Raw genomic sequence first — 14261 nt, forward strand, 5'->3', positions numbered from 1 at the left:
TCCGATACTGTTACAACGGTTTGCTTGCTTTTTTCCCTTTTCCTTCTCCTATTGGTGCCCCTTTTCTTGAGGGAAGGTGAGGGTAAAGAAAGCCCCGCTGAGATGCTGGCCACGGAAAGAGGTTCTGTGAGAGGTGTGTGTTCGGGAAGTGGAATACCCTCGGGGACAATGAATCCTTCGTAGGCAACACTGATACGGCGAAGCCGAGGATCGCGTGCCCTAATCACGCACTTCGGTGCCTGAAAGCCAAAAGAAAGGGGGGTATATCCGAGAATTAAATGTGCTGCTCGTAGTTGACCATCAGCCTCGTTCACGTATATTTCAGCTCTCAATAATCTGTCTAGGCTCGCTTTATTGACCAATCTGAGATTGGGCTTTGTGTAGCGTCTATCTGCAAGACCGTTGATTTTAAAGTTAAAAGTTGCGAGACGCGAAAATAGTAAAGGTGATTAAAATGTGATTATGAGCTAAGTAGCATAGGTCTATAACTTCGCACCCACCTGGCGTTCCCTCCACAGTCGGGCAAGATAGACCATCATGCCATTCCCCAGAAAAAATGAGGAAATCTTCTTTTAGGTGCTTATTTGAAGTAGGAAGGCACTGAATCAACCTTACTTCAGGATATCTCGACTTGAGATAGTAGTCCTGGTCAGCTAAGCGGTGAAGGCTATACACCCAATTCACGTCGTGATGGGATAGATCTAGACCCATTCTCTGATTCAGAGCGTCTATACTTCCCAGAATCCTAAGCATATTGGGGGCGCATTGGGTGGGAGATAGCCTAAAGAAATTAAGGTAACCCCTGGTGATACTACCCATGGGGATGGTCATCCCTCCTTCAATAAAGGCGATCATGGGGATAACCACTTCCCCAGTTTGCCTGGCGTCAACCCACTCCCCTTGGGCCGCATACCTCATCCCTACCGTTGGTGGGATACTGTACTTCATGCGGAAGTTTCTAATACCCTCCTCGGAGTCGACGAGACACCGAAAGGGATTCCTCTGCTTCCCCATTTTTTCTTTTTCTTTTTTTCTAAAGAAACTTAGTAGAGAAAAAACTTTTTGATTTTGAATAAAAATGGTAAAAGCTTCGAGAGGACTTACAGGTTCAAAGGAAGGACCTCGGACAACGTACGATTATTTGTAGTCGCCAGGAGAACAGTGAAGACAAGAAGAAGGCAGGTTCAGTGTATAGGCCTTGGAACCGCGTAACCATTAAGGGTAAGGTACAGGTTTAATCTGGGAACGCCTTTATAGTCATGTGAAGATTGTGAGCGGCGAAATTCCCGCTCACAGAACAAGAGAAGCCCCCTACCGTTCGATTTGGATCTAACCGTCGAACGTGGGAGACAAGGGAGTTGTCAGAATTTAATACTGCCAAAATCGGGGCGCTGAAGCGTCAGGGGCATGCCCCGAAACGCGCACAGGTGCAGGCTCATGACGTCAAAACCCACCTTTTCTCTTGAGGAGTCGAAAAGTAGGATTTTGAGGGGCTATTGTGGGGATCATTCAGTCGATAGGCCCATAGGATTCAGAATTGGTTGAGGATTGTTGGGCCAGTGGCCCATCCGAGGTCGTGCACCCGTCCGAGGATGCCATCCTCCTCGGCAGTATGCGTCCGAGGACAATCGCGTCCGAAGACGATCAGGACGTGGTATCACCACGATCAGACCTCAGAAGTAGGTCATCTCAAGGGGTAGAGTAGCCGACTAAAGATGAAAGAGATAAGGCCAACAAATATCTAAAACTATAGCTGCCTCTGCATTAATGACCTCTCAACCAACTCTCTGGCCGCATTAATGTGGAGGTGATACCTGAGCAGCAGGAAAGCAGCCTTACAGCTGCCCATAGGAAGTTCCAGGAGGCGCCAGATGGGACAGAAAGAAATCCCCTGGGCACAATCTACACGTGTTCGGTGAAGATGGATCGCGCAGGGGAGTATATAAACTAAAAGAGGAACATGGAGAAGGGAATCGAGAAAAAAAGGAGAACACACATAAAACTGAAGAGAAAAAAGGAAGAAGAGAAGGAGAGAAAGTAACACTAGGGATTTAAGAAAAGACGTTGATTATACCAACAAAAGAGAAGGAAAACATGGTATGGGCTTGAAAGAAAATTTTGGAGGTAGATACCACCGTTAATCTAGCTCTTTACACCCACGCTCTACAAATCATATTGTCTGGGCCTTTTACGTACGAACCCAATACTGTTTAGGTTCGTCACCAAATCGTGTCCTTACATGGAGGATATAAGAATAAAATGTAACTAAATGATGGATTTGTCAAAATTCACATCCAATAAAAAAATATTAAATGGAATTGTACCCTTAGCTTACAACTAAGTTTGTTACCAAAATTTTTCCAAAGTTTAAATACGTTGGGCCTAAAAAGTATTGAGGGTGCTCACAAAGCTTTTTTAAGAATAAAAAAATTCATAAATTTTTAAAACTTATACATAATAATAATTATTTTTTCCAAGCCAGGGTGGTCAGACCACCCTAGACTCTATATAGAGCCGCCAATGCTAGTTAAAAAATAATAATACTTAATCCAAGGTAAAAAAGAAACTGTAATTTACTAATTTTCTCTTCCTCCAATGGCAATCTCCTAGAACACTTTTCCATTTTCATTTCTCTCTATCTCTTAGTCTTATCTCCCAATCATTGGTCCTCCCAAGCTCGATTTAGCCATTGCCTTTTCCTTGGAAGAGTCTAATGGTAACGATGAGAGAATATGTGGTAAAGAAATTTTGGTCTTAATTATTTGTCATCTCAGAATCCAATGTCTTTCACAAGGAATGGTGATGTTATAATGGTGGTAAATCAGAAGAAGTTAGTCATTTTTAATCGTAAGGAAAATACTCAAAGTTCCACAAAGAAAGAAAATATTCAAAGAAGTGCATGGAAGTGCGAAGCAGAATCCAAAAGTATTTGCTTCAGGGCCCGTTTGGTTTAGAGGTGTCTCAGTTTTTATAACTCAGTACTCAGTTTTCATAACTCAAACTCAAAACCCATAACTCATAACTCAATCTCCATTATCACTCAAAAAATCCAACACTTTTGTTTGGTCACAAAACCCAGTCATGTATCTCAGTTTTTAACTTCACTTTTTGCCAAAATGATGAACCCACCCACTGACATTGCACAAAAGAATACGGTTGCTACCCGCGTCCCTTTTCTTCCGCGTCCCTTTTCTTTTCTGCTCTTCAAACCCAGCTTCACCGAAACCCAGCTCCACCACCACCAACGGCAAACCCAGAAATCCACAACCACAACCACCACCACTAACAGCCCTCAACACAACCACAACCACAACCTCCACCAAAAAATCCGAATGAATCAAAAATCCAAACCCACCAACAACCTTCAACCAAAACCACAACCTCCACCAAAAAATCCAAACCTTAAACCACCACAACCACAACAAAAAAATCCAAACCCAAATCCTTAGATCGGAGACCCAAACTCAGCCATCTCTACCATCACCGCTTGAAGAAGAAAAAAAAAAAAAGCGCAACTAAGAGAAGAAACCAAAGTGAAGAACAAAGAAAGAAAGAAAAGAAAAAAGAAATGAGAGAAGAAACTAAGAGCAAAAACCCACCTTGAAGAAGAAAAGAAACAAAAGAGAAAAGAGGAAAGAAAAAGAAAGAAGTAAAAGATCTGGCCTGGGCTCAGTTCGATCTCGAGGTCCGCGTGTCTCGAGGCAGGCGAAGCTTCTGATCTCTGGTCTTGCTCTCTCTCTGATGCCACACAAAAAAGAGAAGGAGAGCTCTGGGTCAGTGAGAAGAGAGAGCTCTGGGTAAAAGAAAAAAAAAATGAAGAAGGAGAAGTGACAGAGAAGAACAGGTTGGAGAGAGATCAAGTAGTGATGGGACAATATAGAAGCTGTGGGCTCCATGAGGTCTTCCATTTTACGGAATTGCCATAGAGTTTGAGTTTGAGAAATAGAAAACAACATTTTCTTGTTTCCAGTTTTCATCACTCTCACTCATCCCAAATTGAGTTTGAGTGAAGAAAACAGGAAGAGGAAATCAAGCCAAACACTCAGTTCTCAGTGGGTCCCACGCAATTCTCAATTTGAGTGATTAGAACTGAGTCATATGACTCAAAACAAGGCTAATCCAAACGGGGCCTCAATGTTCTTAACAAAATATCGATAGACATGGCTTTTTTTTTTTTTTTTTTAGCCTGATAGACATGGCTTTTTAATTCTTTATGTATTTGAGAAAACAAGGCCTTTGGGGATTTTTCATTTTTATTTTTTTCCCTTCTCAATGAATTTTTTAAGCATTATTTTATTAATAAGTCAATAGAATAATGATATGGCACAATTTTGACATTTTATTATAAAAATGAGAGTGAGGGATTTAAATAACTCTATATGGTAGAGTATTCTAAAGATTCTAAAGGATTTGAATCCTAAATTTACTACTAATCTAATCGGCCACCCCCAATTTAGCTTCATTTTCAACTACCCTCCCCAAAACATGGATCCAAACCCAAACCAACCATTAATCTCTTAAACCCCAATCACTAATCCACCAACCAAAGAGCTCACCACCCTCAGCGACCTAACTTATGACCCTCCAAACTAAGTTGTTTCAACAGTGTCTTTGTCAAGCTTTTCTTCCTTAGGAACCTCAACAAGCACCACTACATTTACCTCTACTAGCCAGACCCATCAACATCCCCCTCCCCCCAAAATAAAGATGCCTTCATTGGCTACATACATGTACATCGCATAACCTATATGCAATGAGAAAGAGAGGAAGGGTTTTTTGTCCTCCTTTTTAATTTGTGTAACTTTTCATGGAGTATACATTAAATTTTGTAGATATGATACTCTAAGTTTATGGACTCAATTGGATTGGATTGGATTGTAGGGGTGTGTGTTGTATAAATATGTACAAAGTCACACATCAGGTCTCTCTAGACAGATATTGGATAAATAATTAAAATAAGTTTAATTGTAACTTGCCTAGTCATTTTTTGATATAATGTAGAAACTACTAGTGCTTTCTCGATCATGACATTATATATGGCACAAATTTTTAATATATAAAATTTATGAGCTTAGTGAAATTTTGTAACGACATATGACAATTTGTATGTTACCAATCAATCAAATGTAATGCTTTTCAAATAAGGGGGAGATTAAAATATGCTATAATTTTATTTTGAAATATTTTTATTAATATATATATATATATTTATTTATTTATTTATTTATTTATGGTTTATGCATAATGCTCATTATATGATAAAAATATTTGGGGAATTAATTTTAATTACATTACATGCATTAAAAAGAGAGAAAATGTAAATTATTAAGATTAGTATAATAAAACATTTTAATGCATTGCTTGATTAATTCTACAAATATTTGATTATTTAGAAAAGCTTAAGCACACAATTTTTTTTTTTCTGTTATATTATTGATTAGTGTGTTACTAAATTTGCTTTTATCTTTTCCTTTTTTTTTATTTTAAATTTTGTTAAAGCAACTAAACCTAAGGAAGAATGTCATATTCCAATTGAATTTTTTCTTATAAATTTGTGAGTAAATTGCAAATTACATCCTTAAAGTTTGAGGGTGTTTTGATTTTACACCATAAAATTTAGAATTTGGATTTTACCTCTGTAATTTAGGAGTGTTTGAATTTTATATTCTAAAGTTTTATAATTTGGATTTTACACCCTGTGGTGGGCCTTTCTGAGATTGTGAGTTGGGCTACCTCCTGCCACACTACGACCCAAAGGTTCTAGGTAGAAGATTTAAGACCGGTCCAATTACAACTCACCTCAGACTGGCTTGTGTGCAAACTAAAACCTCTTTGTTGAAACTTTGGTCGCATGCCCATGGCAAATGAGACTGTTACAAAAGAGTTATGACAAACAAACACAATATAACAACAATAAAGAAAAATATACTTGCTGTTAGATAGAATAAGTAAAAGATTTTCAATTAAAATAAGGACAAGAACAACACAACAACAAGAAAAGGCATTATAAATGAAATGGCAACAGCAAAAGAGAAATAATACTGCTACTTGATCAATAAAAGCAAAGAGTGAATGGTTAGTCTATCATGCTTAGTTGCATTACGGAACTAAGACCAAGGAGGGAACCACTCCCTCAATGTGAATAACCTCACAGGAATATCCTGTTGTAAAAATTACCCACTTTAAGAGAATGGGCTTAAATGACTTATGCCTAAAAAATCCTTAATCCTTGACAAAGGGTAGGCTTTTAGAGAGAAAGAGAAGGGGTTAACCTATTGGTGCATGCTTGCTATCACACTCTTGCCTACTCTCTATTTTTCTTTCTCTTTGTTTTGTTACTTTGCTTTTTTCCCCTCTTTTCCTTATAGTTCTTACTCGTGTGTTATAGTGGTGATTGTTGTTACTGTAATGTTGTGAATCTCTCGTTATGATTGTTGCTATGTTGATGATCCTACTGTGCACGACATAGGCTCTTTATATACTGCCTGCCACGACTGTTTTTTACCATTTTACCCCTTAACCATTTTTGTCTGGGTGTGAGTGTCCTTCCAGACCACACACTGGTCTGTCAGCTGCCCAACCACCACCACTTACCTGTGCTGGCCATACCACATCCCATTACCAGACAAAGAAATCTATTTTGTTTGCTTGTTCACCGTGGCATTCCCATCCAAAACAAGGTGGGCATTCTCTCTCACTGCCCCTCATAGCATGCACCTAGTGATTCTAATTCATATTTCCCTCTTTTGGGTGGTATATCATCCCAACAGAACACTTCCTCCAAAAGTGTTTAAGCAAGAACTCCAAAATAGGCTCCCCCTTCTCCCCACCGCCAGACCATACCTTCTCTTACCTCTGATCCATGGCCCACCACCCCTATATTGGCTTGGTATAGGTTAGTGGTGCTTGAGCCTTGTGCGTGCTCCACTTCCATGTGTGTCCAAAACTTGTCTACTGCTCATGCATTTGTCATGGCCTGGAGGCTCGTCTGTGTGTTCTGCTGCTCATTCTTGACCTCTTGTGGCACGAACTAGTTTCCCGATCCTTCATCCTTTATGGCTTGCTTCCTTTGAGGGCTGGGCCTTGCTCGATTGTAGGCTTTTCTCTCATTAACCCACTCTTTGCTCCTTCCGTAAACTTGCTAGCATTCTTGCTATGCCATTCTGTTATTCTTGCAATGGTATTATTTGACCCGTGCTTGTTGGGCCTCTTTTGGGCTTGTTGTATGCTTTTCTTTCACTCAATTACAATGACCCAGTATTGTTATTAGGCTTACATTCATGCTTCTTCAGGCCTTTTTGATCCATTCCCTTGCTTACGGGCTTCCTTGGCCCATTTCTTCCTCCTTGGGCATCCTCGACCCACTTTCTTTCCCTGGACATCCTTGGCCCCTTCCAACTTTGCATTCCCATGGCCTTTTGCTAACTCTTTTAGGCTTCTCCGGCCCAATTACTATATCATTTACCTTTGGGGTTTATGGACTTTCCATCAACCCCTTACTTACTTACTTTATTACTTTGGGTCTGTTTCGGCCCATTCTTGCTTTCATACTGCTCATGGGTTTACTACTCCTTTCCCTGGGCTCCTTTACACCCACTTGCTTTCTTCAAGGCCCATTTATTATTTTCTAGGCTCATGATCCATTATTCCTACCGTTTGGGCTTAATAGTTTTTCTCCCAATTTACTAACTTTTTTCTACTCATATTGTTGGTCTTCTTCCTGCTATTGGGCTTTTTGAGCATCAACACACCCTAAAGTTTAGGGGTGCTTGAATTTTACACCCCTAAATTTTGAAACTTCAAAGTGTAAAATCCAAGCACTGCCAAATTTTAGGGAGTAAAATCTAAACACCCTTAAAATTTAGAGGGTAAAATTCAAATTTTGAAATATCAGGATGTAAAATCTAAACACTCTCAAACTTCATGGGGTAAAATTCAAATTCTAAGACTCCAGGGTGTAAAATCCAAACACCCCAAACTTTGGAGGTGTAATTTGCAATACCCTAAATTCTTAGTACGTTACATATATATTATTAATGCATGGAAACAAATGCATTTACCCCCACAATAAATTAATACATCAACATAAATTTCTTTTAAACAAATAATTATTACATTACCTATATGTAATTAATACATGAAAATAAATGCATTTATCTTGCAATAAATAATACAATGACATAAATACGAAGTTTTGCTAAGGTGGAGAGCTAAATGAAGAGTATTTCATTTTCCTTCACACACACACACACACACACACACACACACACACGTGCGTGAGTCTAGGGCAATTTCAACCATAAATATAATACACTTCAACAAAATATATTTTTGGTGACGAAAATTTTTGTCACCAAAAGTCCTAATTTTCATCACCTATTTCTTTTGGCGATGAAATTTGTTTTTTGTTGACAAAACTGGTTTCGTTGCGTATACCTCGTCACTAGAATTCCTAGCAACGAAAAATTTCATCGCCAAAAGGTCCAACTAATTTAAAAAATAAAAAACTTTTGGCGACGAAACCTTTGTTGTAGTGATAGAATGCTAAGTGTAACAAAAAATTAAGGGAAGTTGAAGTCTAACACAAGAAATGTAATTAATGCCTTTAAAACTAAATTATTAAGAAATAAATATTTCCTCCAACCTATTATGTGGTGATTTTTTGTGTGTGTATATATATATGTGACGTGGTGGTTCATAAAAACATCTACATGTTATTTAAATAAGTCATATGACTCAGTAAATATGTTATGTGACTTAAAATAGTGAAATACACATGGATAGTTTTATTTATCATTATGTAATGAATTGAAGAAATTTTCCTCCAAATTGATTTAGAGGTAAGCTTTTTCCATTATTAACTACATCAGGGAAAAAAAGAAAAAAAGAAAGAGAAATAGTGATAATATTTTAATTATTACTTAATGAGAGAACATAATGACATGGAAAATTGTGATGAGAATATTTCAATTCTCGTTTTATATATATAAATATATATATATATATATATATATAACATAACACACAATTCAATTAAGTATAGAGTTTTCCGATTCAATTATATTGTTCAATTCTCTCCATAGATAAATACTGAATTGGAATTTCCCTTCACTTTTGAAATCCTATATGACAAAAATAAATTATTGTATGATTAATTAATTTTCGTAAGCATCCATCTTTGTGTGGGTTTGTTACAATGCATCAATTAAAAATACTTTTAGTGATCCTATATGACAAAAATAAATTATTGTATAATTAATTTATTTTTGTAAGCATCCAACTTTGTGTGGGTTTGTTACAATGCATCAATTAAAAATACTTTTAGTGATGGAGAGATTTTAATAAACACGAAAGTAATAACATGCATAAGTAAGGAAGAAATATTAACAACTAGGAACTTGCTTAAATTTACTTGAACTAAATCAAAGAGCACAATCTCAATAAAAGCTTGAAACTAATTGAGGATCATTTGAATGCAAATTGAAGATCACTAAATTGCCCACAAGAAGATGCACTAGTGTTCCAATCTTCTCGTATGATGCACAAGTGTATTCCACATGGCATAGCCACTACACCAACACATGTTATTGTTACCAAGTCACATGTGTCATTGTGGGTTATAGTTAGCTTAACATATAAAATCTTTGATGGTTGAATAAGAGATCTGTGATCCAATTAGTGCCTACACTAAAAATTGATTAGTGTCTTGGTCTGATGATAAAAAGCTATCGTCAAGAGCGGACGCCATAAGTTGAAATTTTCTATATAAAAAAAAAAAAAAGTCATACATATCATTCTTTCTATATGCCACTAATTTTTTTTTTTTGGAAACTTTCTATGCCACTAATTAAATATTAGTAACATAGTATAAAACTATAAATACCCATTTTTGGGACTTAACCATTAAAATTATTTAATGATATAAATAAATCCATTGTTTTGTTTGTTTTTTAAATTTTGTTGTCTAGCGCTCTTGGAGCTGGTGGCCCCAATGTCAGGTAAAGAGTTTGAAACTTAAGCTTTTCTATCATAACAACAAAACCTCACTACATTTCCCCCAATAAGCTAAGGTGTGAGATTTGTTGTCCAGCGACTTTTTCTTTGAACCAAGTAACTCATAAATCTCATGAAGCCTTGAAAGGCAAAGGTGAGATTCCAACTTTAGAAATCAAACAGCTCCTAGAAACAATATCATTGGGCTACTACTCTTTTTTTTTTTTTTTTTTTTTTTTGAAATGATCATTGGGAGATTTGGATCCAATGGAATAATTAGGGCTATTACATTGTGCAATACCCCCTAAATCATTCACAAAAAAATTCAACTTTCTTCATCTTTTACCTCTTATAACTTTTAAATTCTTTTATCTAATGATTGATATTAAAAGTAACCTTCTTAACTTTTGATCACAACCATTAAAAAGGTATTACATGGTGCAAATGATCACAGTCCATCATTGGGCTACTACTATTTTTTTAGAAGATCATTGGCCTACTTGGGCTAGTACTTAAACCCCAATGTAAAAGTGAATTTAAGGACCCAAATTAAGAAAATAAATAAAATAATTAGAAAAACCCAGCGCTGACTCCAGTTGCTGTAAACTCTGAACACCCACAATATACCCACATGGATCGGAGGTAGAAGGTTCATATACCCACAAGATATATAGAAGGTTCATATACCCACATGCAAAAGTGGGTTCTTTGCCATGAACTGTGAAGAAAAGATACTGAAGGTAATGCCCCCATGACCTGATGAAGGTCCTGTATGGGATTAGCCATAGTATTGGAACTCGGAACAATGTATTTTGTTTAATTTCAATGTAAGGTGGCTCTATGCGTTTTCTTAGGCCGTTTTGTAAATTTAATATGGTTCAGCTTCTGTCTAGTGGCTAGTGGCTAATGGACATGTGTCTAATTTTGGACACATGTCCGCAATCTAACGTGTCCACGGGAAAGAAGCCGGATCCAATTTAATAAACATTCATTTGACTTTTGAGGCACAATGGGACAAAGCTGCTTGTAATGCATTTGGGCCCGCATGCAAGGCCAGGTGTTTGATGAGATTACAGATTACTGTAGGTATGGTTTATGCTTGTAGTTGTGGGATATGTTGCTTTCTTTCCGTCTATTTTTATTCCTACATTTGCTTACTTTTCATGTGTTTCTGGTCGTCCTTCAAGGAGGAAATATTTTTTTCTTTTCTTTTTTGACTCTGGGGTTTTGTATTGTTTTTGTCTTTATTTCTTTGCTTTTGTATACAATAAAATCAAGGTTACAACAAAATGGTCTAGTCGCCATTTTGGTAGTTTTTGTCCTGGTCACTGCTCTAATGTTGAAGATGTGATTGTAAATGAGAGTGACCCTTTTGTGTAGTTTTCTTTTTTCGTCAATAAAGTATTTTTTATTCATAAAAAAAGTATATTATAAAATCAGGTTTACAATAAAAATTCACAATAATTTTATAACACCTCTAATTTGCCTACTAACCACACACACACCTGAGCCACCAAATTCTGCAATTTTTTTTCCTGGTAGGCAAATTAAGGAATGTTGTGAATTTTTATGGTGATCCTACCTTTATTGTTTTGTATTTGTGTGTGTTTTGATATCTCTGCAAAATTTAACCTAAGATCTAGATTTTTCATTTCAACCAAAGTCTAAGTGTGTTTATTGGGTAACACTTCATACTCTAGGAGAATTGTTTCCTTCTCTCACATGAGGGGTAGAGCCCACCTCTCATGTGAGAAAAGAGAGCATTGCTCCCAATTGTCTAATAGTTTTCCGTGTTTGAAGTAAAGCAATATCTATCCTAGGGAGTAATGGTGGAGATGGACCAATTGGACTTGTGATGGGTCCAAGTTGTGGCCCGTGGGCATACAGAATAGGTAAAGTTAAAAACTCAAAAAGACCATTCCTTGAAAATACATTCGGAAAGTAGAAAATGGAATAATATTTTTAACACCTTTAGATCTAGATATATCTTTAAATAATGGGGAAAAAAAAAAGTGTTGTAGGATAACTGATAACAATAATAAAGCTATTGTTATCATTGTTATGGTTATCAATACCTTTATAAGAATAATAAAGCTTAACCCACCACCGACGGTCACAGCTTGATAATAGGAATTCTTTGAATCATCATCTTTGCATGTTTAAGGGTTGTGATTCGAGTCATGGTACTTTAGTTTAAAATGTTATGCTCACATGGATAGCCCCAAGTAATTTTAGTGGTCTCATGCCATAAAATTCGAGATTAAGCGAGACAGGACAATGATATCGCACTGTATGAGCATTTTTTTTGTTCATAATAAAAATATAATAATAATAATAAAGCTTAACCCAAACAATTTGGCATATATTTAGAAAAAGTTAGGACTACAATATTTTTTATAACTTTTTATTATAATTGTGTAAGTAATAATTAATTACTCATAATCTATCACATTAAAATTATAATAAAATAATTATAAAATAATTTGTGATTCTAAAATTGATCACCCTTACCCTATACGGTTATTAAAATTATAATAAAATAATCTGTAGCCCTAAAATTGATCGCCCTCATCCTATACGGTCAATTGTCTCAAATCCCTTTCAAAAAAAAAAAAAAAATTGTCTCAAATCACTCCCATGATCAGTTTGCTTCATAGGTTTCACTTTTGCTTGAAAATGAGGTATTTCCAACTCATCAGAGAGAAAAAGTCCAGTCCTCCCACGTCCTCATTCGTCGTTAGACATCCTATGCAGAAAGTGGACTCATGTTCTGATAACATGTCAGTAGCGATTACCCAATCCGAGTGGGCTCCACGCACCCCACCCCCACGTCTATACCCAAAAAAGTGGGCTTTAGGACAAAACAAACCGACATTTATCGCTTCTCCCTAGGATAATCGTAAACTCCTTTGGTCTAAACTACCCCTTACCTTTTCTTGGAATTACCAAACTGTCCTGTGCTATCTCGGTAAAAGAGCAGTAATAGTAGTAAAAACTTTAATAAAAGCAGCCGTTCGGAGTTACCGCACTCAGGTTGTTTTTACTATATTGTCCTTGCGGGTGTTTGGTAGTGAGTTAGAGAGGTGGTAATTTGGGTGTTTTGATGAGGTTAAAATCGTCTATTTGGTTTTTTGGAAAAACGGCTCTTTTTTCCCAATTTTTTAGCTTTGTATCTTTATGAATCTTTACCCTTTTTTCAAATTCGAATCGCCTGCCCTAGATGCCCTTGGATTGGTTAGTTTTTACAATATTACCATTTATATGCGTTACAAACTGAAGGGATTTTTTTAAATTATTATTATTATTTTGGAATGCGTGCTAATGGGACCTGATTTGACAGGCTGATTATTCTTATCCCATGACTTAAAGTCTAAAATTACTCAAACTATTTTTATTTATACAACAATGATTAGGAATTAATTTTGAATATGTACCAGGGCAATGCTTCTTTCTCATGTGTTAAGGCAAATGGAAAATTTGGAGGCATATGCATTAGTTAAGTTTCCCAAGTTTATTCCTAATGATGTAATTTGTTTGGAAGATTTTCCTTCTCTACTTTAGAGGTTTTGTACTTTGATGTAAATGTTCATTTGTTGTGAATGATAATCTTGTTTTTCTTAAAAACAAAAGACTCAAAATTATATTTATTTTGAGAAATGTTAATAAATGTTTTAAAAGTATTAATTTAGAAACTATTTTTAAAAACATTTTTATGAAAAAAATGATGAAATAATTAATTTTTCTGACATCTTTTTATATTTTTCATGAAAATGATGTTAAAAACTTTCATGATATAATTTATTAACAATTACTCTAAGGAAACTTGTTAATATGACATTTTTACTTTTACAAAGTTTAGAATAGGACATGTGCAAATATAATTCATATTCATTTCATTAGTCAGCAAATCTGAAAATAATTATTATTGTAAGCTTTATATACAAGTTCCTTAAACTACATGAATATATTGAGTTGTTCACTAATGGACAAAAAGAATGTTATCTTTTATAGTAAATTCTTAGGTTGGTTTTTTATATCTAAAAACTACACACATACCCAAAATTCATGCATCAATAAATGCAAATTGAATAATTTAATTTCTATGCATCTATTAAAAAAAAAAAAAAAAGGTTTTACGCATTTGATTAGTTACGGAGTCCCGTGGCAGTCTTGTGATTTCCAAGAACATTCAGCCTCTTTTATATACGGCGCCACTCCAGCACACACGCAGAAGAGACCCCACTAAAATTAAACAACAGTATCTCATT

The sequence above is a fragment of the Quercus lobata genome, chromosome 1, assembly GCF_001633185.2.
Source record: "Quercus lobata isolate SW786 chromosome 1, ValleyOak3.0 Primary Assembly, whole genome shotgun sequence".
Taxonomy (NCBI): Eukaryota; Viridiplantae; Streptophyta; class Magnoliopsida; order Fagales; family Fagaceae; genus Quercus; species Quercus lobata.